Source organism: Prunus avium, chromosome 2, assembly GCF_965620075.1.
Source record: "Prunus avium chromosome 2, drPruAviu1.hap1.1, whole genome shotgun sequence".
Classification (NCBI taxonomy): domain Eukaryota; kingdom Viridiplantae; phylum Streptophyta; class Magnoliopsida; order Rosales; family Rosaceae; genus Prunus; species Prunus avium.
This window is the reverse complement of record NC_142285.1, coordinates 19226143-19231981: the sequence shown is the minus strand read 5'-3', so window position 1 is coordinate 19231981 and position 5839 is coordinate 19226143. Positions and strand designations below refer to the sequence as shown.

The following is a 5839-nucleotide window of genomic DNA, read 5'->3' as shown; positions in this document are numbered from 1 at the left end:
TACTATAACATATCTAAATTGGAGCCCCATTGGATAAGTTTTGAAACCTCTGGCCTTCCTACACCAAGTCTGGTTCAGAAGACTCGTTTTTGTTCAACAACCAAAAGAAGACCACATGGGTTGGCAGCAAAAGGCAGCCACAATTGATCACCTTTGATCCCATGTGAAGAAAGCTTGAGGTGCAGCAAAAGAAGTATGGGATGGGATTGATTCCAACCACACTAACATAGACAAGATGAAGTGGGAGTTATGGGTTGTATTAAATGAGGAATGGTGGTGTTGGATTTCATCATGATGTTCCTCCCTCTTAGCCCTATAAATAGAGGAGTCTTCAAGCTACAAAATTCACTTCAGCCATCCTCCACACTTCCATCATCCAGAAATCATCCTCATACATTCCCACAACCCCAAACACTCAAGCAATCAACCCAATACTCTAAACTGCCCCAAAATCACCAAAACAGCTCTAGAAAACCTCCCTTCCATTTCCCTACGAATTTCCTCTTTCTCAGCCATCACCACTCACTCAAGCTCATCTCAAATCACCTCCATATCCTTCATACATCCTTCTAGACGTGGAGAAGCTCTTGGAGAAGCATTGGACACTACAAGAACTTCATAAAAGGGTTTTTCTACTCTTATGGCATTCATTATGTTTTCCCATTTCTATTTTAGTTTCTTTTCCATTATGAGTAGCTAAATCCATAACTAGGGCTTCGATGTAACCTAACATGAATATTCTGGGTTTATAAGTTTGGAGTTTCAAGTTTGATTCATGATTCATGTTCTTATTCATTATGCTTATAAGTTAACATGCTTGTTTGAATGATTGATCACCATTAGAACTTGTTTGTTAACTATCTTGGTTTGAATTAAGAGTAGACACCATGCTTTAATTCGAATTGAACTATGAATAGGAAGAGTATGTATGGACATTCGACAACAGGGATTAGATACATGCTTGGTTGTTTAAATTGTTCTTCTATGCTTAATGGGTTCCTAATGCTTAATTTTAGGTTAGACAACAAATGATCAAATTAGGGAATTAGGAACACAAGGTTAGGACCAAACACCATGGCCTAATCATACTTTAACTAGAATCAATCTTTGAATCTGAATTAGACTTGTTACTTGACTCCATATAACCCAGAATTGAATTGTTATGGTGATTCGAATGCCCTAGTCTCCAAATCTGTTTTCCAACTCTTAAAACCACTCTTTGTTACACTTGTTTATTTGCTTTCATTTGCAATTTCAGTTTGCTCACTTCCTTTCACAATCACAATCACTCTCACTTTAATTTCTGTTTTAGACTTAACTTCTTAACTTCTTGAATTCGGTAATCTACGTACATAACTAATTTGAACTTCTCAGTCTTCGTGGGTACGACCTCGTACTTGTCTTGCTATATTACTAATTGCCCCGTACAATTGCGAGTTAACATAATAATTAACAACAAATTTTGGCGCCGTTGCCGGGGACTGAACGAAAGTTCTTCCTTGGTTATGTGCCCAAGGTTACCCTATTCTTTTTAGTGTTTCTAATTAATCTAATTTTCTGTTTCAGGTAGTTTATGTCTAAAAGACCGTTCCTTGAACAAGTGAGGTCTTCGTTCCAACGCTCCAGATCTTTGAACGCAGGACCATCGTTGCAACCAAACCGGGTGATCTTTGAAGTTCATAATCGTCTAGAAAGAGAGTTGTCAACTGCAAAAGAGCAAGCTCTTGCCACATTTACAAGTATTGCTCTCCACACTGAACTTCCTGGTTCTTCACCTTCAAATTCGGAAGCAAGTTCAGACCAAGAAGAAGAAGAAGAGATGGCTGCCAATGAGTTCATGGGAGAACTTGATATCCCAACAATTCCAGCATCTCCTTCAAGCATTTTGCTGCCCACTGTAGCTCGAAATTATGAGCTTAAATCTTCTCATCTTAATATGCTGCCTTCCTTTTATGGTTTACCTAATGAAGATCCATTAACTCATATAAAGGATATTTTTAATGTTGTGAGTTCTTTTCCCTTGACAGGTGTGACAGAAGATCAACTTCGAATGAGAGTGTTTCCATACACTTTGAAGGATAAGGCGAAATATTGGTTGAATTCTTTGAAGCCTGGTTCACTCACTACATGGGCTGCCATTCAAAAGAAGTTCTTGGAGAAATACTTCTCCACGCAAAAGACCGACATGCTTAGGGATAAGATCTTGTTATTTGCACAGCAAGATGATGAATCGTTTTGTGAAGCATGGGAGAGATTCAATGGGCTGCTCAACCAATGTCCTCATCATGGGATTCCATTGAAGCTTCAAATGCGTATGTTTTATAAAGGACTAACCCCTTCTAGTCATAATATAGTCACCAATTTTGCAGGTGGTTCTTTTAAAACCAAAACTCCAGAAGAAACATACGAACTCTTTGAGGAGATAGCAATGGAGACCCAACATACGGATACAAGAGGTAAACGTGTTATTAGTGGTTCTAATGATGCTTCTAGTGTGCAGATTTCAAAACTGGAACAAAAGCTAGATGCTCTTCTTGCATTAAACTCAAGAAGCCCTCCGAAGGAAGTGTGTAGTATTTGCGAAACTCCTGACCATGCTACCATAGCTTGTCCACTTGGGGCTGGATATCCAGAATTTGTGCAAGAGCAAGCTAAGTTGGTAAATTCCTACAACCAAGGTCCAAGAAATGATCCATACTCTCAAAGTTATAATCCAGGTTGGAGGAATCATCCAAACTTTTCATGGAGGAATACTCAGAATCAAGCTAATCCCCCTTCATTCCAAAAGCCACAACAAACATCATCATTGGAGGATATAGTTAAGCAGATGGCAATCAACCAATCCAATTTCCAGCAAACTACACAAGCTACCATTGCCAAATTGGAAGTTCAAATAGGCCAATTAGCTGCTGAAATAACTCAAAGAGCACCTGGGAAATGGCCAAGCCAAACCGAGATCAATCCAAAGAACCAAGAAGCCAAGGCCATTCATGTGCTCAGATCAGGTAAGATCATTGATAGTAAAGTTGATTCTAATCTTTCAAATGATGTTGTGATTGTAGAAGATGAAGAGGAGGAGACCACGGCTACAGAAGGGGAACATCTCAAAACTTCTCAATCTGCTCCTAATGCCAAATCAGATTCTCAGGAATCCAAACAATTCCAATTGCATAAGAGAGATGACAAATTTGTGCCACCACATCTTCAAGAAGATAGATACGTGCCACCCGCTCCATATGTTCCACTGATTCCATTTCCAGGCCGTCTTAAGAAAGCAAAGCAAGATAAGGCTTTTAAAGAGATTTATGATATTTTGAGTAAAGTTAATATCAATTTGCCTTTGCTTGATGTTATTGAACAGATTCCTGCATATGGAAAGTTCATCAAGGACTTGAAAACTCACAAGCTCAATTTCGCTCCAAATGAAGATGTAAAGCTTGACCAGAATGTAAGTGCTGTGTTGCAAAGGAAGCTTCCACCAAAACTAGTTGATCCTGGCAGCTTTGACATTCCCATTAACATTGGAGGCAATAAGGTTGGAAGAGCCATGTTGGACTTGGGAGCAAGTGTCAACCTAATGCCATATTCATTGTATCAAAAGCTTGGCTTAGAAGGGATGAAGAAGACTTCAATACGACTTGAACTAGCTGATCATTCTATAAAATATCCAAAAGGTATTGTAGAAGATATTTTAGTTCAAGTTAATACACTAATTCTCCCTGCTGATTTTGTAGTGATGGACATGGAAGACAATCCAAATGGAGATCATGTTGATCGCATTCTCCTAGGCAGGCCATTCATGGCCACTGCAGACACAGTTATCAAAGTGAAAGATAGCACCCTTTCCATGACTGTTCTGGGTGAAACTGTTGAATTTAAAATGCTTAATGCTCTATCTCAACCTTCTATCTCTCTTGATTCTTGCTTTTCAATTGATGTTGTGGATCATGAGGTTTCTTCCAAAATTTTGCAGAGAAAGTCTAATGATGCTCTAGAAGCTGTCTTAACACAAGAAGAGGAAGATCTTTGTGAACCGGAGTTCCAAGAAGTGGTGGCTGCCTTAGAAGTGTTTCAACCATACCCACCATCCTTTAGGCCACCACTTGAGCCTCTTGGACCATCATCCACGAAATTGGAGCCATCCATTATCACCCCACCAAAGCTAGAACTTAAACCACTGCCCAATCATCTTAAATATACTTATTTGGGTGCTAACGAAACTCTCCCTGTTATAATTGCTGCAGGTCTCACCTCACATGAAGAAGAGAGCTTAATTAAGGTTCTAAAAGAGCATAAAACAGCCATTGGGTGGACCATAGCAGACATCAAAGGAATTAGTCCAAGCATGTGCATGCACCGGATTCTAATGGAAGAAGACAGCAAACCATCCCGTGATGCCCAAAGGAGGCTAAATCCCAACATGAAAGAGGTGGTTAGAGCTGAAGTTTTAAAGCTACTCGATGTAGGAATCATCTACCCAATTTCAGATTCTAAGTGGGTGAGCCCTGTACAAGTTGTTCCGAAGAAGTCCGGAATCACCGTTGTGAAGAATGAGAAGAATGAGATAGTTCCTACACGAACTATCACTGGTTGGAGAGTTTGCATTGATTACAGGAAGTTGAACACATCCACTAGAAAAGATCATTTCCCCTTGCCTTTTATTGATCAAATGCTTGAACGTTTATCTGGCCATGCTTACTATTGTTTTCTTGATGGTTTTTCAGGTTATAATCAAATTCCCATTGCTCCGGAAGACCAAGAGAAAACCACATTCACATGCCCATTTGGTACGTTTGCTTATAGAAGGATGCCATTCGGTTTGTGCAATGCCCCAGCAACTTTCCAAAGATGCATGATGTCAATCTTTTCAGATATGGTGGAACGATTCATTGAGGTATTTATGGATGATTTTTCAGTTTTTGGTTCCTCTTTTGATAATTGTCTTCACCACTTGTCTCTAGTGCTTAAAAGATGCCAGGAAACAAACCTGATTTTGAATTGGGAGAAGTGTCACTTCATGGTGAGACAAGGCATTGTGCTAGGCCATGTGATTTCAAGCAAGGGAATTGAAGTGGATAAAGCCAAGATCGATCTCATCTCAAATCTGCCACCCCCTACCTCTGTGAAAGGAATTAGAAGCTTTCTAGGTCATGCTGGATTCTATAGAAGGTTCATCAAAAATTTCTCAAGCATTACAAGGCCATTGTGTAATCTCCTTGCTAAGGATGCTGTTTTTGAGTTTAATGAAGCTTGCATGGAAGCCTTTACTACCTTGAAGAGGGAGCTAACTTCAGCCCCTATTATCATAGCTCCAGATTGGTCTTTACCATTTGAAATAATGTGTGATGCCTCTGACTTTGCTATTGGTGCAGTTTTAGGTCAAAAGAAGAACAAGCTCCCCCATGTGATTCATTATGCTAGCCGGACCTTGAATGATGCTCAAATCAACTACTCCACAACAGAGAAGGAGTTCCTTGCTGTGGTTTTTGCTTTAGAAAAATTTCGTTCTTATCTTGTTGGTTCTAAAGTAATTGTTTATTCTGACCATGCAGCTCTTAGATACTTGCTCACTAAGAAGGATGCAAAACCACGCTTGATTAGATGGATTCTCTTGCTGCAAGAGTTCGATTTGGAAATTCGAGACAAGAAGGGATGTGAGAATGTGGTAGCTGATCATTTGAGCAGAATTGTGGTTGAAGAAAAAGGAGAAGCTGTGCTACCCTTGAATGAGACTTTCCCTGATGAACAACTATATGCTGCCCAAGTCAAAGAACCATGGTATGCTGATTTTGTTAATTATCTTGCTTGTGGTGTTCTTAGAAATGATCTAACTTCTCAG

The 5839-nt window shown here is 39.6% G+C and overlaps 1 non-coding gene across 1 annotated transcript; it reads right to left on the bottom strand.

Moving 5' to 3' along the window:
• Window positions 1-2185: 2185 nt before the first annotated feature.
• On the bottom strand, window positions 2186-2292 carry LOC148296582 (small nucleolar RNA R71). Its single transcript, XR_015834271.1, has one exon. It is a non-coding gene; the product is annotated as a small nucleolar RNA R71 (small nucleolar RNA).
• Window positions 2293-5839: the final 3547 nt, after the last annotated feature.